Source organism: Pezoporus wallicus, unplaced genomic scaffold (assembly GCF_028554395.1).
Source record: "Pezoporus wallicus isolate ANWC-B61680 ecotype Strahan unplaced genomic scaffold, APGP_CSIRO_Pwel_v1 contig_4131, whole genome shotgun sequence".
Taxonomy (NCBI): Eukaryota; Metazoa; Chordata; class Aves; order Psittaciformes; family Psittacidae; genus Pezoporus; species Pezoporus wallicus.
In genome coordinates, this window is record NW_026641950.1 from 2,709,632 (window position 1) to 2,732,639 (window position 23,008).

The 23,008-nt window shown below is 41.1% G+C and overlaps 1 long non-coding RNA gene across 1 annotated transcript; it reads right to left on the minus strand.

The window, feature by feature from the left end:
* Positions 1-336: 336 nt before the first annotated feature.
* On the minus strand, positions 337-12,663 carry LOC130608284 (uncharacterized). Its single transcript, XR_008974499.1, has 4 exons — positions 12,582-12,663; positions 8,414-8,553; positions 3,714-3,765; positions 337-1,085 (listed from the first exon to the last, which is right to left on the minus strand). It is a non-coding gene; the product is annotated as an uncharacterized LOC130608284 (long non-coding RNA).
* Positions 12,664-23,008: the final 10,345 nt, after the last annotated feature.

Here is a 23,008-nt window from a genome sequence, read left to right on the forward strand (position 1 = left end):
GTCTGTACCCTCTCAGGATCTTTGTAGAAGCTCTCTGTTTTATCTGCAGCACTTGAATGTTTGAAGGAGTAAAGCTGTGTGTGCTCTAATACATAAGGGCCCACAGAAAAGCAGCAAAAAGGACCAATTTTCTCATTTTAATCCAATAATTTAGTCAAAGCAACAGTCAACAGGTTGGAGACCTGGGCTCAGTGACGTACTCTAAGCCTTACATACCACTCCTCCAGAGCTCTCTCTGAAGGCAGAGAAAAGAAACTGTAGACAGAAAGAATACATGAGAGCATCTAATCAGATGTGTAGAGCACTCATCTGAGAGAGAAGAAATCAGCACTTCAGTTTCTGCATCAGCTATTATTTATTTCATCAAATGGCTGCCTGATATAAACCACAAACATTAATTGGCACAGAGGATTGTGGTATCAAAGTTCTTTGTTCTTGTTCTTATACCACAAGTAACTATGGATTCCAGTGAAAAATTCATAAAAATTACATAATTCATTTGCTTCTTTATACATCAACTCATCAAAAGCCTATTGAAATAGTTCTTCCTGCTCCCTGCACCACACAACCCCACTAATCAAGCCTGGAAGTTTGTTAAGGTGATTAATACAGCAACTCAGTCTTTTGGCATGGATTGATGTAAAGGTGGAGGACAGAATGAGGATGGAGCCAGGCTCTTTTCAGTGGTGCCAGTGCCAGGACCAGAGGCAATGGGCGTAAACTGAAACGGGGGGGGTCCCTCTGACCATCAGGAAACACTTTTTCACTGTGAGGATGACCAAGCACTGGCACAGGTTGCCCAGGGAGGTTGTGGAGTCTCCATCATTGAAGATATTAAAAAGCCAGCTGGATATGGTCCTGGGCAATGTGGTCTAGGGTGGACCTTCTTGAGCTGGGGGTCAGACTAGATGACTTGCAGACATCCCTTCCAACCTCAGCTGTTCTGTGAGCCTGTGCTTATTTCACTCACGGGGTCTGGAGGAGCGCCAGTTGCGTTGTGTCAGTAGGGTATTCCAAGTGCTTCAAGGCTGCCTCATGAGCACCAAAGGACTCAGGCACCAAAGTTTGGAGACTGCTGAAAACCTCTGCAGAAAAGAGAACCTTGTAAAAAGTAAATAGATTACTCGGGCACATGGCACATTCTGCTTTGCCCTAGGGAAATCTACTGGAAAAGGTCAATGATTCCATTTATTTCTGACCCACTTTAAACTCTGTGCAGAGCACATGATTTGGTGAGCTCATTTACACTGGGTTGAACAGCACAGTGAATATGCCTTGGGTCCTAATCATTTCAATTAACAAAATCTAATAATTTTGACTGAAAAATGAAAGCATACTCTCCCTCACAGCCAAATGCACAGGGTCTCTATTAATTTCTGTCAATCCATAAAGTGCAGTTAGGATTGTCTCCTCTCTTTGAGGGCAAATTCAGTATTTGGCTGCAACCTGCCCTCTTTCTAGTCTCACCTGTCACCCAGTGGGAAATCCACAATCCCAGGAGTTCTTTCAGGACATAGTTTGTCCTTCCAACAAAGGGCATCCTGTTTTTCTTGGTTAGCTGGCCTTCCTTCCCTCAACAAAACCAACAAAAGCCTTACATAATTAAAGCTGTAGCTCTGTTTCAAGGTGTTTTTAAAGACAGTCTGAAGGAATGTATTAACAACAATGCACACAGCAATGTGAGTATAAAATGGTACACAGATTCTCCCTTAAACAGTGAGAAATGGTGAGAAACAAATTGCTGTGTTATGAAAACTGACTGTGCATCAGAAGCAAATTAAAACAATCTGTCAGAGGGCAAAATGTGATTTTTCTGGAAAACTAGAAATATAATCAATGGTGTAAGTGTTTGAAACAATAGCAGAACTCTATTTAAAAGGTTTGTAGCTTTATTTTTCGGTAGCTCCCTCTAGCTCAGCAGCTGGACCAAAATATTTCTAAGTTTAGACCCATGAAGATGCAGACTAAATATAGGATGTAAAACAACACTTTCTGAAAACAAAACTCCAAAATTTTCAGCTGTGGGTGTCTTTGGTAAGAGGTTCACTCTTAGGTAACTGGATGCAGATCTTACTCATTTCAGTGGGAGTTGTGGGACTAGGTATTTCTGAGCTCGCGGACATTTTTATCCAGCCATGTCTATGTACATGAAGGGGTTTTGAACCCGATCTTCATTTTCCAAACCATTTCTTTTCAGCTACTTTTTTCACTCTGCTTCCCTATCTAAACCTTTTTCTCCTCCGTTCTTTTCAAACAAAGAAACACATCACTCTGCTGAATCCCACACATCTCCAGTCTGGAGATCTCCTTGCTATACCATCAAACTACCTAATTTTGATGACACCAGGAGGAATGATATTCCCCTCTAGTAATACTGGAAATACCACAAGATGTTGCTCAGTGAAGTATTGACTGGTTTCATTTCATGTCATCTTTCAGTAACATATGGAATGTAAATTCACAAGTTGTAGCACAAAACAGGAGGGAACAAGTCCTGAAGTCACAGACTCCTTCATAAAGTTGGGGAAGTTATCATGCTGTTCAGCCATCAGAAGTCCCCCAGGAGGTGTAGGGCCAAGCCTAGCTATTACCAGGTGTGGTGTGCATGTCTTTGAAGATATTCCCCTTCTCCAGCTGCAGCAATTAATCTCATCCTGCATAATTTAAATTGAATTGCTGGGAAGAGTCTGGTTAATGTTATCTAGCAAGAAGAAGACACTTCCCTTCGGTATATGCATAAAGAACAAAACTCCAATAAAACTAATTGGGATCATTTTGCTGTCATGACCTTATGTCAATCTGAAGTACAGAAAGTAACAGTAATCACAGAATAAACATCAGGCAACAATATTGTTTCTGGCTCAAAACAAGAAAGTTAATTTCAAAGTTGGAGCAGTTACTCTTTTCCACATAAACTGTAACACTTCTTCAATGAAACTTGACCCACTCAAGGCAGAATGAGAGCTATCCTCCTTTAACAAAACAACATATGACTACTCTGTCCTCTTATCTATGACTAACCCCAATTAGAATTTACTCTTTTTATAAATATTCAGGCATCATTTGACGTACTGTTGAAGCAAGATAGATCTGAAACCATTCTGGAAGAATCACAAAGATCATTCACAGGAGGCAAATGCACTCATCTGTGAGAAATGGGAAGTGAAAGCTCTACAAGGATGGAGCACTCTCAAAGTATCTGAAGCACTTGATGGATCTTTTCCCACCCTCTGTGATTAATAGAATGCATAATCTGTTCAGTCTCCAAGCATTTTGCTTGAGGAAGCTTTGATTTGAAAAATGAGACAAGTGCTTCCAGTGCTGTCATTGATAGGAAATTAGGTGATAAAAGAGAGCGCATTTAAGCAGCTCTTAAATATTCATAATTAGAGCTGTCAAACTGCTATACTATCCCTCTCTCTTCTTGCATTTACCCAAACGTTCTGTCAGGAGTAATGAAAACAGCAAAGCCAGGGGGATGTGACAGTACTGAAGTGCTTCAGAAGTAATCACAGGAGGACAAACACAGTGTGGTGGTTTCTTTTGGCCCAGACCACAGTACAGATACAATCATCAAGTCAGATGTACCTAACAGTTAATTTGCTATGTTGTGAGGTTTTGAGTTACTTTTCTTTTAATGAATGGCACCATCAGAGGCTTCTCCTTCTACTACTTCCCCTCTGTCTGGTGCAGTAACAGAGCATTTGACTTACCAGCTTTGGATTGTTTTTCTAGAATTCCATCCCAGGATGATTTTTCTCATGACTGTGAAAAAAAAAAAAGAAAAAATCATCTAATGCAAAATTATTATAATAATAAAAAATGGCTAATTTGTTTTAATATTATGAAAAAAATTATATGTGTATATAGATCTTTTGTTTTCTGACAGAAGAGGCTCTCAAGACAGGATATCCCAAATATGAAAGCAGCTATACTCAAAAAAGGAGGAATTCAATTGTTATGAACTTCATTAACTTTTGTTTTAGAAAGTTATTAATTTAGAAGAACTCCAACTCAGCTCTACTTTTTTGGTCAATGCGGCAAGAAACTGCAGAACTTTATCAGCAGCCTGAGATGTGTTTGAACAGTCAGCTGCGCAAGCAAAGCAGCACTACACATTTCAGGTTGCTCCTAACTAGACCAAATCTCTGACAGGCATTTCCAGACAAGCAATATCTGCTTGGGTGCAAATTCTCACCATTTGGTTCATCCCTACAAAAACATCTGCTCCTACAGAAGACAATCTTTGCTTCTTTTATGTTTTTCCATACAGCTTCTAAAGGTCTTTCTGTATTGGGAGGAACACAAGCAAGCTATAGCTGCAGCAATTCAGGTGCAGCCAAGGACTTAACCTGATGTAAAGCAAACTGCAGTGACTTCCAGCTGCCTTCAGTGTCCACTAGGTTGACCCTTAAGGAATAGCAAAGGTGGACTAGAATGTGTCACATAGCGTCTGTAACTACTGCTGGGACCATTTCTAAACTAGAACATTAAAATATTGACTTGAAACCCACCTGAGAGGCAGAGAGCAATACAAGGTGGTAATTGGTAGACAGTAACGTTGTCCTCTGGTTTTGGTATAGGAAATGAAGACAAATGGCTTTGTGTGCGTGAATAATCGACTTACTTCCAAAGACTTTGGGATAGGTCATATCCCTATGCTAATGAAACAAGACTTACTTATAAAAATGACATGGATTGGCATTTCAGTTTCATGAAATGAGATATCTCTCTTTTCTGAGAGGTATCACATGGTTAGAGCTAGGAAAAATAACTGATTGACAAAAAATATTGATCATATGGAAACTGATTTTATAATAACAAGCAATGAAAAATCCCAAATACTCCAGAAAGGGAACTGAGTCCAGGACAGACTGTCCAGGTGGAGGATGCCCCTGCATGCCCAGCTCCAGTATCACATGAATCACCAGCAGACTGGCTCACAGCTGCACATAAGCACAAGCACTTGCAAAACTGTAAAGGGCTTTAAGGAGGACTGGACTTTATGGCTTGTTAGGCTGTATCACTATGATAGTCTTTCTGGAACAAGCAAGACACTATTCTTCATTCCTTTGTGACAGTGGTGGGTGGATACCGAAACATTTCTGCTGTCACTTTTCGATTTTATGTTATGTAGCTTCACATTGAGCCTTAATTTGCTTCTTTTTATAGCTCAAGTGTAAGGAATACAGTTGAACAAATGTCACTACCCCCCCCAAAGAAACAACAAACCTGCTGTGAATATTGATTTGCATTTCTGAACAAATTCACTGGGATTACACTCCTAGCTCATTTCCAACAAGTAATCCGGTGAATTCTCTAATGAGAAGCAACTGCAACAGTGAGCTGGGAACGCTGTGCCTCAGCCATCAGGCAGGATCAGGTCTACTGGGGACAAGTGAAGGGGCTTTGGCCAAATACCTTAAACTAGTCACCCCTTCTCGCCTAACAGGACCTGGCTACAGCTACAAGGACAGTGACACAATCTGGCTTCCCCTTCATGCAGGTCGGGACATCCAAAGCCCTCAGGGAGGCCATACTGAGTTTCTCCCTCAAAGTCTGCAGGAGTACAGAGCAAAAGATATTGGAGACTTTTACTCCCTCCCCATTCCTGTGATGGATGGATCCACAGAGCTGACCTACAGGTGTTTTGGGAATCACTCCTGAATTTTGGTAGCATGCGTGGGGAGCAGGGTGCAGCCTGGTGTAATAGATATACATAAAGCATAGCTGTATAAGTGCTTTCTAGTGCAAGGAGCACCCTGGTTTTAATGTTATACTGAAATATTTACAGTATCTTTGTCTTTGACCATGCAGAATAAGCAAGAGAATATTGACAGCACTATAGAAACAGAGCAGCAAGTAAACAGCTTTAAATCCTGAGTCACTGAAACCAACAGGAAATTTCTGAGGGAGCTGGACTGGATCACTGTTGACTACCTCTTCACAGACATTTTAAAGACGTTATCTACTGCTTTTATACTGTACCCAGAGCATAGGCTGCTGTACCTGAAAGCCTGTAGTTTCAAAGAGAACAAAGAATAGAAATTGCCACCTCTCTTCTTTCCCTCACAAGAAAACTTGTTCATTTCTAGTGCGATTTTCTGCCGGTCACCTGAGGTCAGGCAAGTGCCAGTGGCACATGGGAGTGGCAGGGTTCCACAGCCACGGAGGCAGGGGAAGAAAATGGCACCACAACCCTCTTTTGGTAACACACAGCCCCTAAAGAAGTTATCTGTATTATCACTGCACCGTGAATGTCCCAGCGCATGAGTCTCCTGGCGCTGGATGAAATACATGCAGCTGCCATGAGAGGCTACCAAGTAGCACAGAGGATTGCCTGGAGTAGGATCTCTGAGCACAGGATCCACTGGATAACACCAGTCTCACTGCCGTGCACAACCACTTCTTGACATTACAGGTTGGATGACCAGCTGCATCTGGTATCTCAGGTCAAAGAATTGAAAGTAGGTGAGACATAGTTGGGGCGAGAAGAGAGCGTTTAGCAAGGCCAGTCAAATGAGTCTGGCCAGTTGACTGGCCTGCTTTCCACCTTTAGCCCTCAAGAAATCAGTAAAGATTTTCAAGGAATTCCTTAAGAATTTTGATTACCACACCCATTTATAGCTTCAGCATCATCTCAAAGCACCCAAGTGCAGAAGAAAAACAGACTATGACTAAAAATGTAAGCAACAGAAGAAAAGAAACAGGAAAAAAGAGTGGAGGAGGAAAAAAAATAACTCTTCAGAGGAGATAAAAAGAAGGAAACAAGAAGGAAAAAAGATTCTGGATAAGGAATATATATGTAATACCTGGAATGGTCTCTACCTGTCAAGGTCCCACACAAGAAAGAGAGAATCCTCTCACCTACCTGTGACACCTACATAAGGGCTATACTTGAGTTACTCAAATTGCCACTAAGTTTACTTGAGAGAAAAAGGCACTCCTAGGGGAAGCTTTGCCTTGTCTCAAAGGAGATATCCAGAATATCTAGTGTTTCTTGTTTCTCTCCACTGACTCTAAAAGGAGCCTAAACAACCAGCTCTGTATGGACATCTATAGTGTAGACACCTACTTAGTTGAGGTTAAAACCACAGTAATGTCCCCCAGACTCCTGCATGGTCTCATCTGCTTCTTGACATACTCTGAGCTCTGTGTTTCCCACTTCTCAAAGAGAGGTGCCCATCAGACAAAAGCTGACATACTGCCAAGCTGGAGATCAGCTGAATGCTTGGGAAACCAGGACCTGGCACACAATACACAAGACAGGTAGACTAAGATGTCCCAGGGTATCACTGACATGCACAGCCAGTTTCTAGCCATAAAGCCAATGTCTTGGACAAGTAGCAATCAGTGTATTCCCCCCACTGTGAAGACTTTGATAAATAATGTAGAAACAGCTACTATGTCTACTTCAAATTTGCCAAATACAACTGCCTGTGGTAATCTGCCCTCCACAGGCTGGGTTCAGCTCCTGTGTAAATCTTGCTGAAATCAGGGAGAAGCCTTAATAGAAACAGAGCACAAGCCCTAGTAGAATGACAATAGCAGGCACATTAAGCAGCATACTAATTCAGTTCACTAAATTGGGCACTTTCCCACTTTATTTAAATAATTATAGTGAAAGAGACATTTATAGAATGAAAAGTTTGGAATAAAGTTCAATTTAAACAAAACTGAATGAAATAAAAAGGTACATTTTCAGTTGGCAGAAAGAAATAGACTATATTTGGATTTCGGTCAGAAATTCAAGGACTGTTTTTATCGCCTCTAAATATGGCAGCAGAATTCTGAGGTCCCTGGTTCTGGAAGTGATTCTGGAGGCACATCCTTTTTGGAAGAAGATTAGGGTAATTTTCCACACATTTGTGTTTATTAATAGAGGGGGGAAGAAAGTTTCAGCTGTCTCAGAATTGATTGAACCTTGTATGAGCCTCAGTGTCACGAAAAGCTTCTGTCCAGAGCTTGTACTTCCTGCTTTTAACAGGCATCTTGCATCAAAGCATTGCTATTTTTAGTCATCCACCTCTTCTTCCCAAGAGAAGTTGAAAAGTTACTAGGAATTCATGATCCATCCAAGAATTTACTTTTGAATATGTTTTCAGGCAGGTATTCAAGTAAAATGATGCTGATTTCAATTCACGCTGATGAGTTAGGCCATGAACGGTGATGATCCCAGTTTATGTCCATGGTGGCCTTCCAGAGGGTGCTAGCAGAATATGCAGACCCTTGCTGAACAATGGCATGGCTCAGCTACTTTCCTCTTTTCTGGGCTGCCAGCCTGACTAATTGCTGGCTTTCAGTATTTTTGGACGGATTTGGGCCAACAGCCAAATGACCTTGAGCTCACTGTGTTCTGCCAGCTGTTCTGTGATGCTCCCTGCCTACTTCTCGCTTCCCTCCCAGTTCTCACCTGCAGAGCTCAGGGGTGCCGGCTCACCCCAACAGGACAACTTCCCTTGCCCCCTTCTATCCAGCAGAAAACATTCTTCAGACAGAAAAGGCCACATTTCTCAAACTTGTTAACTTCAGTGGAATAACTTCAGGTTTTACCTGCAAACCAGAGTGGGGATGTGCAGTGAGGACCTCTGACATACCAGTGGGGAGCTCTGGGGTGACACAGCTCTTCCAACACTTTTGTGCCCTCCACACCTCTGACCTGAATTAGGCAGGAGGCACTTGCCAGGGCTGAAGAAGCACTGAAAATTGGAATATTTCCATGATCCAGAGGTGTGATTGCAGTTCTTCCAGGCACACTTGAGTCACCTTCAGCTGCTAGCTCTGGCACAGACAGCAAGCATTTCTGCACAGACTGTGCAAATCTACCCAGGACCCTGGGTGAACATTTGGCTGCGAATGTCCTCAATGTCCCGGATCGCCTGTTATCTGTACGCATGCCAGGAAAATTCAGGTGAGCTCAGGATGGAAAGGAGAGCCACAGTCTGCCCCTTGAACTGCAGAACAGCAGAGGAATAAACCCAAACACTGAGTACATGGGACCTCTTGGTACTTTGAAAACGCAAGTGCAGTTGTTGGCACACTGGATGGAAGGGATGTAAACAGACTACACATCCCTCCTGAAAACCTCCTGTGTACCTACACCTGCACCAATCTCCCTCTGAAACAGCATCAGGTTAACTATGCATTCATAGAATCACAGAATCATTCAGAGGCTTTTAAACCTTGTGATGGTACTGGAAGAGGAAAGCAGAAAGCAGGGCACTTATATATAATGAAGGCATTTACAGAAGCAAGACTCTTTATCTGTTTACTGTGTGGTACCAAATAGAGGATTCTGTGAGCATGTGCATCAGATAATTGTGAAAAATGTATCTGCATTATCTTTGTTAAATATCTCACTAATGTGAAAGAAAGACTAAAGGTCATCTGTCAAATGTAGTTGTGAAGCAGGAAAAAAAATCTCTTATGTTAGATATCTTGAAACCTTTAGGCTCATGATATTTTTCTGGAACAGAGAAAATGTGATCAATGAATCATTAGGAGTCCTGTGCCTGACAATGGAGGTCAAGAGTGCCTTTTGATGATGAGTTTAAGATGCTTTTATTAACCTGTCTCAAGATGGTTGATTGCTTTCTAATGGGATGAGACCCTCTGCAGCACTTGAATTTTAAGTATTTAGAGATCTTCACTGTCAAACACTTCTCAATAATTCTTCACAATAAATGAATTATTGTGCAAATGAAACTCAAGGTAGTTTTTAATAAAATCAGAGAGATTTTAGTATTCTATAAAGACTAATCATGCTTTACAAAGTATTTTCTAAAATAAAGGTAACTAATAGGAAGAAACCTGGAAATGAATGAGGAACTAGGTGGATCTCATTTTCTTTTCACACTAAGTTTCTGAGTATGTAAATACACTAATTTCTAATTCTAACTGCCTCCAGTTGAATTCTGGCTCATTATAACAGTGCATATGTGAGAAGAAATTAATTCATTTATGCTCACGTCCTAAGGAGCAAAGCCATTTTCAGCCTTGATGCTTTTTGATACAAAATCTATTTTGCATCTCATTGGCTATATAGATTACATTCACATTTGCTTCACAATTCTGTTACACAGAGAAGTGCAAAGGGATGTCTAACTACATGAGAATCAGGCCATCACACATAAATTTTCACTCCTGTTTCAAGATCCCAGTTCCCATTTCATTCCCGAAGTGCATAACAAGTAAATCCTTTTAAATCCACCAGAAATAATGAATAGGAAAACAGAGTAAGGAAGATATTAATTAGAGGGGATGAGCAGCAATATTCCATATATAAATGGCTGCACATTTTGTAGAGTTAGAATAGATAGGATTTTGTTCATGCACCCTTTTTAAAACTCTAACAGTTTAGGCTTTCTTCTTGAAAGGTAGATTGAGTATCACTTCTGAATTTATAAGCAGCAGAGGACAGTGTTTCATTAGGTCCTGCCAACCCCAACTATTCTTAGTAGATGAGTTTCCTGTATCCTGTTTTCACCTTATGATATGTTAGAAAACAACTTATTAAGTCACTAACTAGGCTGGTAGCTGTTCAAATTCATACAGCTTCACTTATTTATTGTGCAGCTATGTGGCATAATGCTCAATTGTCTCCTCTGCCATCTGCTTTGGTGTCAAGATGTGCTTTTTTCCAAGTGACATTCTGTTGTCAATTGAAGCATTCTTGACATTTCTAGATGTCTTTGTTAAGAAGTTTGTGGTCTACTTCATGTTTCCACAAGAAAGTGTTACTGATCAGTACCACCAGTACCATGGGACTTGCTGTTTCTGGAAGACTAAGGGACCGCTCACCCTGCCATTTCTAGGCAGCACTCTAGAAAATTCTGAGGCTTTGCAGTCATTTCTTCCAATTCCCTGCCAGTTTCACTTCTCAGTGAAGGATTCCGATGGCTTCACCTGCTCTGTTTGATATTTTGCTCTTTACTTTCTCTACATGTTCAATATTTTTCTGACACTACATGCAAGTATGAAATCAGAAAACTTAATGCTGGTTGTGAGGCCTTAGTCATCTCACACAGGTCAGAACTGCAAAGAGTTAATATGTTATTGAGATGCTCAGCTTACTGTTCTCAATTTAGTACGGACTGTGTACTGTACTATGGTATATTGTGTACTGTATCGCAGTCTATAAGAGGGAACCTCTCATTAGGCAGTACTTGTGCACAAAACATTGTTATACTGCCTCACAAGCCAAATATGAATCAAGTGTGTGATGATGAAATAAAAAAATTAGCCAGTCTTAGTCTTGGGGGGGGGGGGGGGTGGGGGTTTGGAACTAGATGATGTTAAGGTCCTTTCCAACCCTAACTATTCTATGATTCTACAATTTGAGGTACTAAAAGGGAGGCCATTGGCAAGACCTGGGAAGCACGTTACTGACTTTCATTTGGGGTATCAGTGCCTAAGAAAGATGTAGGCATATTTGAAAGCTTCCAGGGGGACAGCAACAAGAATAAAAAGACTGGAGAACCAGCAACAGACAAGGATGGCTTAAAAGCAAAACTATAATCACTGTAATTTCTGGAGGTCCTACCCATTTGCCATGCTGCAAGTGTGTCATTTTTGAATCCCTGACTCAATTCTTCCAGCCCACAAACACCAACATGTTCTCTTGAGGATACTTTTAAAGATCCCAGGGAACTGTAGGGAACTGTGGGAGAGGCTGTCTTGCTGAGGGCTCATCACAGTGCCCACGTGGATATAATGCAAGTTACAAGGACGTTAATAATTGTTTGAGTATCTGCAAGACTTTTTTTCCCCTCACATACTGTTTTCAACAGCTTGGCCTAATTGTGTCTTTTGAGGACACCTAAGTGTATCTTGCAAATATTCGCCTAACTGTGTCCTAACTGTATCCTCAGAAACAAACACCACAGAGCAACTCTTCAGCCTGATTCTGTAAAGATGTGTCCCTTCAATTAGTCCCACTGACAGTCTGTGCACAAAACTAGGCTTGGATAGCTGGCAGAGCTGATGTAACCCAAGGCCAAATCACACCTGTCAAGGATTAGGCTGTAGACCTGTACTGCAGCAATGAGAATATTTGGTTCACAAAAGCTTTCAGGAATAGGCCCTGCATAGATTTCATAATGCATTTAAATAACTTATCTTAGACACTGCAAAAAATAAATGGTTTGTGCCACACAGAAAAAGGTCACAATGACACATTTCAACAAGAGGTAATTAACGTATTATTTGGCATTTCATTTGTCAGTTCTTATAACATGGTGCTCATGGCCAGCAGTTACACAAGGACTCTGTTAGCAGAGAAAAAGTTCATTAAGAAACTCTAAAAGTTGCATGCAACCGTTATTAAGTATCACAGAAGGTATTTGCACACTTCCACTTTTCCGCTTTAGGGTTTACACTGAAAATAAAAACAGTTTCTTTGCGAGGTGCTTCCGATAAAATATGTATGCTGAAACAAAATATACGTCCAACCATCCATGCTCTATCAGCACATAGGCTCCTTCATTTTGATACCACAGTAAGAATGAGGGGCTTTGATGTTTTGCTCAGTGAAATACACCACTGGGGGATTTTTCATCCAAAACTTGCAGTTAAATACACACCTCACTTCAAACCCTGAAATCAGCAGGACTCTTCATGTGCTTGAATACCTTCCTGAATCAGGCTGCAAACAACTGGCATTTTCCCACATAGCTTAGCTAATGAAGCTGAGAGATGAAGCCAGATAGCAGCCAACATATGTTGGTTTGTCTCAACAGCTCTCATCTAACATTAGCTCTCATTACCTTGCCAAGCCCCGCTCACTGCCCACAACTCACGGAAAACCTGGCTAAATTTTGCACTTCTCTACCTAACAGTCATGTAATGGCATGCTTTTAGCGCTGCTACAGTGAAAGTTTGCTAAAAATATACAGCTAAAGTGTGTCTTCTGGACTCTGAAGTTCTATCATCCCATTCATCTTCAGACAGAAGCATAGTCTGAAAGCAACTTTTCCTTGAAAATTGCTGTCATGCTCCACCCTGAAAGATGGCAGAACAAAAAGTATTTCAAGTGATTTCATGGACATGTACATCTGGGCGTTTTGCAAAGACTAAGTTTGCAACAATCTGTTGAATTTTCTATATCGTAATGAAATCAATTCAGAATCATAGCCTGTGTCCTAATGGATCACATCTCAGCAAATCTGCGCATAAAAAATGATAGGTTTCTAAAAGGAAGGGATCAAAGCTCCAGTTCAGAAGGTTCTTAAATTCATGCTCAATTTTATCTGCCCGTTGAAACATTAAAATCTAAACAAAGGGAAACACGCGTGGTTAGCTTGCAAAACAATCATTCTTAGCTGAACGTAGGTAGAAAGACAGATTTACAAGCATATTTTATTTCTATATGTATGTAACCTTAAACTAGTATAATTTACATGGAAAAGGACAGCAATCAATACTGCAGTAGAAGTACATTTTTCCTATATATAGAACAAAGATTCCATGCCACCTTGAAGACTTACTGCTGAATCCATTGAGACTGTACACAAATCTGGGAATTTAAAGTCCAAAAGCAGCCTTTTTAGCAAAGGAGATGTTTGACAGTATCCATCTAATTTTCTTTTTGTTCAAACTGTTTGAGTTTAGAGGGTATATTTAGAAGATACAGGCATAGTGTCAGATGTTTCCATCATAATTCATAGCCTGAACAAGAGCATCTCCCAAGACCTGTGTATATCCTCAGTACAGCCCTAAGCCACCTAAAGGTTTTTTTTGCTTTCTCTAATCAGCAAAAAACATAATGAGAATATGCTTTATCTAGAGCTGTTTTGCACAGCTTGAGTAAATTGGAGTGAAGGAAAAGCTGCAGTCATTCAAACCATTCATTTAAAGAGATGTTGCTCTCCTTCTTCCCTACTGATCCTCTACAACTCATTTATGAAGTATTTTTCCATGTAGCTTTCCTCTTCCTCCCTCTACTCTCTCCAATTGTAAATGTCTGTATTTTCATTGATGTAGGATACAAAGGCCAGCAAAGGTCTTACCAAGTGAGTGAAAAGCAACTGCTTTCCAATACATAGCACTGCCCACACCAAACGTAAAGCTGGAATTTTCCATGATCCTCTAGTTGATCGATAACATCAATAACGGTTAAGTCATAAGCTTAATTCACAACTCAACTATTTCTCAAACTTACCACCAACTATTTCTCAAACTTACCACCACCTGTTTCTCACACTTATGACACCATTCAAACATATTACACCATTTTTATCAGTACATTATAAGAAAGATAAGCCTGGCTCACTCACACAATTTAGTAGGTACTTCTCCCAGGTCCCCAGGAGTGATCTGCAAACCTGCAGCAGAAACACATGTTCTCACACACCTTGGCAAAGCAGGTGGCTGTTTGGTCCACCAACAAACTAGTCCAGCGATACACTGTGGACTGGAGCAAAGTTGCCCCACACATCAGGGGAATTCAAGCTTGGTGAGTCACAGAAGTAATTAGAAATACTGACATGATCATGGTATAGACTAAGAATAGCTTCAAATACAAGAGCAAATAAGTAAACACAGCAGAAATAACAGGCCTTTGAGGTCTGCTCATTAATGCAGTGAAGGATAAATGACAGAAGGGATGAGAGCAAAACAAGGATCCAGGTGACAGGTTACATGGAGCACCTCCAAGGCACTCCAGATGGGTCTGCAAGAAGTCAGGAAAGCACTGGGAAGCCCAGAGAGGAGGCAGGTGCAGGATCATCTTCAAGAGAAAAGGAAGATGCCTTTGTCAGAATTGGGGATATTTGGAGATCTTGAGTGCAAATGCCTGACCTTGTAAATACTAGGAAGAAAGGAGCAACAGTGCAGCCCAGCACACACACTCCTATTTCCATGCAGCACCTCATGCTAACAGGTAGTCCCAGCAGCAAAGACAGAACATGAGCTGTGTGAGACATCTGTAGGCTTTAAACCAAGAGTTAACATTATTGCAGATTCATTTACCCCTGGCTAAAGAAGCAAAACTTTTCTCCTTTTCATTTACTATGTGAAAATACTTATTTCTCTTCATTTTATTACTTCTAACTACTACTACACACAGAACTGCCCTCCCCCTGCCTTAGAATTTCCTTAGTAACTGAGGAAAATTACAGACTGAGCAGCTCCCACAGTGCCTGTAGAAGGAGTCTGGAAACTGAGATTCTACCCCATTTTGCAGGTTTGCCCCTTTCCCTGTAGGGCAGAAGCTGCTGAACAGAGGCACACTGCAGAAAACTAGAGGAATAAGGATGCAATGTGCAGAACAGCTGATTTGTTTTTGTGGTGGCATGAGGGAGGCTCTGAACAGCTCAGAGAATCTCATCCTCTCTGAGGACTCAAGAGCTCTGACTGCAGATTAGGACAGGGATTTCCTGTCTCAGCTCTGAGGGCTCAGATTCATCATCAGCAGGGAGGTTATCTTGTGATGGCCAACATCATTCCTGTTCCCAGTTATGCCCCCACACCTCTGAGATGCTCCCAAACTCTTTGCAGGAATGCCTGAGCAACCTATTTAGCCACTGGTTTAGTTTATAGTGTATTATAATAAGGTAACACTGAACTGCTTTCAGTTTCCTTTAATGAACCAAGCTACAAGATGTGGTTGCTACAGGAGGAGTCATGGGAGATCTCTGCTGCTACATGAGCAGTTATGCCATCTTCACAAGACAGACTTCTTCCAGAAGAGGTAGGCTGCTGTAGGCATGAACCATGATTTCTCCTCCAAGGGAAGCCATCCCTGCTTGTGAGTCAAGCTGTGGCTGATTCCCTCAGTGACAAAGCCAGTTTGAGAGACTGATATTCTCTCTTGAATGCCTAGGCACACTTTCACACTCCCACCCCACCCCAGAAGCTACCTCCCTCAACTATGCTGATTCAGCTACCTTGTGAGCATGCTCTAAAACCTGTGAATTGATTGTGTTAATTTCTAGGACTTCTTTTTCAGTGCAAGAACTATTTTAACCAAATCTGATTTCACTGGGTAACAACATAGAGGCACAGCTTTAAGCTGTATGACATTCAAAATTAAATATATTTATCAGAAATTCACCTAATTTACACCAAACCACAACATACACCATAGGTAGAAGTTCATAGAAGCTTACAGAAGATATTTGCCTTACATGAATCACCTGTGGTTACATGTGGTTGAAAACATTCCTAATATCTTGGATTGAACCTATAAAGTGCCATATTCCTGGGTACAGAAAGATCTAAACCAAGACATTTTTTTCCCTTTCATTGATAACCATCAGCGGAAAACGTATTTGCAAGACCTTGAAGTGACTACAAGCAATGGAATTGAAATATCAAATTTGAAGCGCAGCACTTAATACCTTTTACTTGGACACCTACAGTGTACATTATCAAAGTAGCTTGTGGGAGGCAGAGTTGCACACACAAACAATTTTGCTGCTTCATGGAAGAACCTGCATGCACGGTCTCCACTCCTCATCACACCGCCTTCAACGTGTATTTCATCACGCTGGTGTGAAGGGTAGCTTTAAGAACACACTACTCTGAAAACAGATTGAGGACAAAATTCCCTCCTGATTTATCAGCCTTGCTGATAAATGTAAATGTGGAGGATAAAAGGTTACAAACAGGGTCTGGGGACCCCTTTCCTTGCCAACTGTCATGTAGTGCTGAGGCTTTGAAAACACCTCTGGCAAGCAGCACTTCAATCACTGTCACACAGGAAGGGCTGGGAGAAGATTCAGGCAGTTGTGGTGCATGAAATGGTTGTGGCATGTGTATGAAATGATGCTTTGATCTATGCCTAGGCTCAGGTTGAAAGTTTCCCTGATAAGCCACTGAAGAATGATTGTCCTAAATGCACTGCACTGTCTTGCTTTGAGATCGAGTTTCATCCCTCTTCCTTTAATAAAAATCAACATTCAGATCTCACATGCACACATGAATGTTGCTATCTGATAGACTTAGCCATATGTATGCAGTACATAAAAGGCTGATTTTCCTATTGAAAACATGTCCCAGGAAGCTTTTTGTAAGGCCACGGTTAGAAAATTGACTAATGAAGGCATTAGAATATAGGAGCTGGCACAGTCATTGTCAGCAGACATACAGAGATTAATGTTACTCTCAAATTCACTTTTGAATTTGATTTGTGTCCTTCTGCCAGTAAAACTCCATAGTGACTATGGCACATCCTTTCTGTCATCGATGAAGACTTGCATGTTCCATCTCCCTCCCAGTGTCAGAGACATTTCCAACCATGGACCAACCCAAGAACAGAGGAACAGGTTTTGTTCTTCTCGTTGCAAAAATATGTTCATTGGTCTTTTTTTTTTAACCTGTAGAAGTAATCTTATGTCAAAAAGTAGGTCTACTGTAGACAGGTGATGAGAAGGAATGACCCTGGAAAAAGAACACATTACTATGCTGCTGTTCTTCCCAATCACTGTCTGATGAAGTTCTCACTCTGTTCTTTAAATTGTCCTTAAAAACACCTAATAAAACCAAGCACATCATTGCTGGTATTTCTAATATTAAGACCACACTACAAGAAAACTTTCTTTAAAAAAATAAATTAGGTCACTGTAAAGCTCATAAAAAAGCAAACCACATCACAGCCTGATTCCCTAATGCATAGCAAGATAGGAATCAAGCACTTGGGAAGGCCGCAAATTAGCTTAGCTTACTTTTGTTTACCCAAAATCTGCTCAATGAAACCACACGGGCACAGCCAGTCAACTGATCAAAATAGATTATGGTCTACCAATCACTTTCCATAATGCCTGCAGTCATCCGAATCTCCTTGCTATCTTGCCAGCTATCTATGTTCTGGCTTCTGAACTAAAAATCAGGTTCTGCTTAGTATCCACTCATAACTGCATTTCCAACTACCCAGTCTAAGTTTTGGAGCTAGAGTTACAGCTTTCTGAGTTCCATCTTCATGGGGTTTTTAGCATTCTGCTAAAATCACATTAAATCTTATGACAGGAAATCTAATCCTGCTCATTTACAACCCAGAAATGTTTTTAAGCATGAGCACAGGTAATATCATCAACATCAATAGATCTTGCTTAGAATTAAGCATGCCCCTTTGTGTATTTCTATTAAGGCCTTACATTGGTGAAACCACAAGTAGGAATGACCCATTATGTTTAATGAGTGATTTAACTCTTGCAATAGTAAAAGCCATGACTACCTAGGCATATTTTTTTCTATACCGCTGAAGTAAATCCTGGTATTTTATCGAAGATGGTGGCTCAGGTCTTTGAAATTTTCTTTTATTCCTTACAGACAGTTTTTTCACATGATATGGACTAATGAATAGGAAAAAGTCTTTGTTTAGACACATTTTCACTCCTGTGCTTTATTATTTGGACTGCAAAAGCAGTTACAAGCCCCAGGAAATAAGATACACACTGAAATACATTAAATACACTTTACAGGGGTAAAAAATGTATCAGGAAGAAGAGTTTGGTCCACAAACTGTTGTACTAAATTTAGATTCAGTGAGCAAACAACTTCTCTCTTACAGGAAGAAATTCTACAACACAGATTTTTACTTCAAAGTGTACTGAACAAAGTCAGTGGAAAGGAATGAGCTGGTGACAGTATGGGTATTTTAAGGGCACTTTCTACTATTTGCCAAAATTACCAGCACTTTGGGTTTTCCTGATAAAAGTGTTCTTCATAATGATCCTCACAGCAGGCTTACGAATTGGTTGAATCATCTTGTAACTACATCTACTGCCATCCAGAGGTAATTGGCAAAAGTTTGAAAAGTAAATCTAAGTTAATGGTATCTAACAGTGAGACACGAATACTGTAGATTAGAACAGTTCCTATCAAACACAAACTTAAAAGCTGTAGCCCAGCAGAGCAGAAACTACAAAAAATAAAAGTTAAGTAGGATAATTCTTTATTCCTTTCCAGCAGAAAACCAAAACCAACAGTATGTCACATTGATGCTACAGTTCTTTTGGTGCATCACGTATATCCTGCATTATGCTTTCTATTAACGTCTCGGACAAGTGTTTCTGCAAATTACACTCTGTTATCTTTTGTTTTTCATGCAGACCCCAACTGTAGTTAAAAAAAGCAACCCAAAGCCCTACTAACTTCACCTCAAAAAAAGCCCGCACTTTGCAACAGCATCCAATTTCTGTATGATCATATCACAGTAAGGAAAGTAAGCAAACACTAAGGGATTAAGCACATACACATGTGCCATGACATGTGTCACTATTGTTCATACTGAACAGATACAGAACCTCATGGACAGAGAGAGTAATGATGAAATTGTTTAAGTATCTATAGACTGTGAGTGCCCACAGTTAGGGATAACTTATTTCAAGTCCTATGGCTGAGCACTTGCAAATGCATCCACAGGTAGTTCCAGAAATGTGATATTTGAGATTCTAAAACTAGGAACCCAAAAGCAGAGATGATAAAAATGAATAAACATTTCTAAAACTTCATCCTTTAAAAAAATGTTGGAAAAGTCCATTAAGAAAGCTGGAGGAAACATGAGATAATAAAATCATATGTTTCCTAACAGCTAATTCTATTAATTCAACATTGATGTCACCATTTCATCTTTTCAAAAGCCCAAATTTTCAGCAGTACAGACACACCTGTTCACTTATGAGAAGCTCTGTGCCTGCTTGTAATTCTCAGCTCTAAACCAGGCATTCCAAGCTGGAAGAGTGGCTATGATTATGACAGTGAGCATCTCAGAAGCCACTTCTCACAATGGGATAACTTCCCAAAATATCCATGACTTTATTTACAAATCTTGTTTGATTTACAAATCCATTCAAATATTCTTCCAAATGCCACCTTCCCAACCACATTGTGAAATCACAAGCTCAGAAATGTCCTGTCTGACTAATAAACCATCGCTAAGTACAGCAGTTATGATTTTGCAGCCAGGCTTCTCTACCAGGTACCATTGTGCTCAGGACACTTGAAGCACAGTTGAACGAGGCTCCTTCTTCAGTATGACCTGTACTTAAAGATTAAAAGGTTTGTCATTGCCAGGAAACTAAGCAGATATTTTCTTCTACACATCAGGAGAGGGCTAAACTAAGACTACCGAAGTTCTGCTTGTAGTAAGTACAGCTTGACTCTGCCAAGGAATACAGTAAAACCATCCAAGATTTCAGTTCAGTCAGAGTTTCTCCCATGCTCTTTAGAAGACTGAGTCCTTGAAAAGATGCAAGAAGCTTTTTCAGAATTGCTCTCTAAACAGATATTTAGATTATTTCTTTGAAGGAATTTCTTGAAATAGTTTTAAGAATGTATTGGAACTTGTGACAAGTTTGAGACATAGCTAATTTGCTGAAAGTGAGATTTTTGTAAACAGGAAAAAAAAACAACACTAACACGCAAGCATTTACAGATTTCCTCTGTTGATTATAATTGTTACTGTTGAATCCTTTGTGCAGACTAAATACACTGAATAAATTCATCTCCTCCAGCAATGGAATATACAACAAAAAAACAGTAAAAGGAGAAAAAAGGCCATTAAACAAAATTCACCTTTGAGCTCCATCTGAGACAAAGCACAGAATTTCCTGACACTGATCCATAATCATAAGGGTGCCCCTATTACACTGTTATTGAAAAAACACACTGAAGCAATTGAGTAAAAGAACAGGCCCATTTACTGCACTGGGACCACTTATGCAATAAATAACAATTTCTGGAATATATAAAAAGTCTGAAATTCAGTTCTACACAGTAGTTGCCAGAAAGTAATTCTTGCCTTCCCAGGGTCTTTTTTTACCTTCCTTAGCAGGTTCATGCTATCAGGTAAAACAAGAAGACCAGTTCCTGGCAAGCACTCTTTATTCTGTTCCTGTGACACACAGTAAAATCATGAACGCTTAAAGCAACTTTGGAAGTGCAACAGATATTACCAATTACCTCCTCTCAGTTGCAGACATTCACTTGAAGAGTTCTGTGCTTTGTAATAGTACAACACAAAATAACTCAGAGTTAGCTGCATAAGGATAAACCGGGAGGGTATAGGGATCAGTGAAAAGGTATTGATCAGGCTGCTGAAACAGTAGACCTTGCAGTTCAAAAGTATGAATTTATGCTTAAATCTAAAGAGTGCATGTGCATATCTTCAAAGAACTGCCTTTAAAAAAAAAAATTATTTTATCTGTAATTCCAGGCAGAAGTATGAGCTGTCCGAGACAGGGAACAAACTTATTATTCAATGCAATGCCATCTTGTGGTAAACGGGAAAGCTGTCTCTGCCAAAAATGCACAGGGACGGGGACTCCGCTGCTCCGCAGTATACAAAACGTTCAGAACTGCTAACTTGAAAACAGAAAAATATATATATATATATTTTAGTATAGTTAGACTTACAAAATGTAAGTTGTGATATGCAAGGCATTAGAATTTGAGAATCAGCTCTGGAGTTCTCAGTACAGGAAAGACAAGGACCTGTTGGAGGGGGTCCAGAGTAGGGACACAAAAATGATTATAGAATCATAGAATAGTTAGAGTTGGAAAGGACCTTAAGATCATCTAGTTCCAATCCCCCTGCCATGGGCACGGACACCTCACACTAAACCATTTCACCCAAGGCTCTGTCCAACCTAGCCTTGAACACCACCAGGGGTGGAGCATTCACAACTTTCTTGGGCAACCCATTCCAGTGCCTCACCACCCTAACAGGAAAGAATTTCCTTCTTACATCGAATCTAAACTTCTCCTGTTTAAGTTTTAACCCGTTACCCCTTGTCCTACCACTACAGTCCCTAATGAAGAGTCCCTCCCCAGCATCCCTAGAGGCCCCCTTCAGATACTGGAAGGCTGCTATGAGGTCTCCACGCAGCCTTCTCTTCTCCAGGCTGAACAGCCCCAACTTTCTCAGTCTATCTTCATACGGGAGGTGCTCCAGTCCCCTGATCACCCTCGTGGCCCTCCTCTGGACTTGTTCCAACAGTTCCATGTCCTTTTTATGTTAAGGACACCAGAACTGCACACAATACTCCAAGTGAGATCTCACAAGAGCAGAGTAAAGGGGCAGGATCACCTCCTTTGAGCTGCTGGTCACGCTCCTTTTGATTCAGCCCAGGATACGGCTGGCTTTCTGGGCTGTGAGCAGAACACATGAGCCTGAATGCTGCAACCGGTTCATGTTCATTTTCTCATCAACCAGCACCCCCAAGTCCTTCTCCACAGGCCTGCTCTGAATATCTTCTCTGCCCAGCCTGTAGCTGTGCCTGGGATTGCCTTGACCCAGGTGTCGATGATCAGAGGGATGGAGCACCTCTCCTATGAGGAAAGGCTGAGAGAGTTGGGCTTGCTCAGCCTGGAGAACAGGAGGCTCAGGAGAAGCCTTAGAGCAGCCTTTCAGCTCTTAACAGGGGCCTACAAGAAAGTTGGGGAGAGATGCTTCAGCAGGGCCTGTAGCAACAGGATGAGGCATGATAGCTTTAAACTGAAAGAGGGGAGATTCAGGCTGGACGTGAGGAAAAAGTTCTTTACAATGAGGGTGGCAAAATCCTGGCACAGGTTTCTCACAGAGGTGGTGGATGCACCATTCCAGGGATGGCATTCAAGGCCACGCTGCATGTGTTTTTTCTCAGAATCAGCTCAGAATGTCATGGCCATATAAACCAGATCACTGGGTAGGACCCTCTGTATATTCTCCCAGAGCCAGGCTGTTTATTAATAGAAGGGCAGTATCTCTGACCCGGCTGACCCGGGAATGCTGGCACTGTCACCTCACTGGTCCCTATCCCTGTCTGCCCTCTCCCTCCGCTGCGAGCGGGCTCACCCACACCACCTGCCTCGCTCTATGGGGACCTGCCCTCCAGCACTGCAATTTTGACCCGGCCACTAGCGCTTGCAGGCACTGTCCTACACCAGTGACTGTCTCACATAACGACACGCCACCAAAAAAAAAAAAAAACCAAACCCATGGAAAACCTCGGGGAAGGCCCAGAGAGAGCCTATTGCAAGTAACAGCTCCCACACGCGTCCTCTTCAACCCCATAGCCCCCGGCGCTGA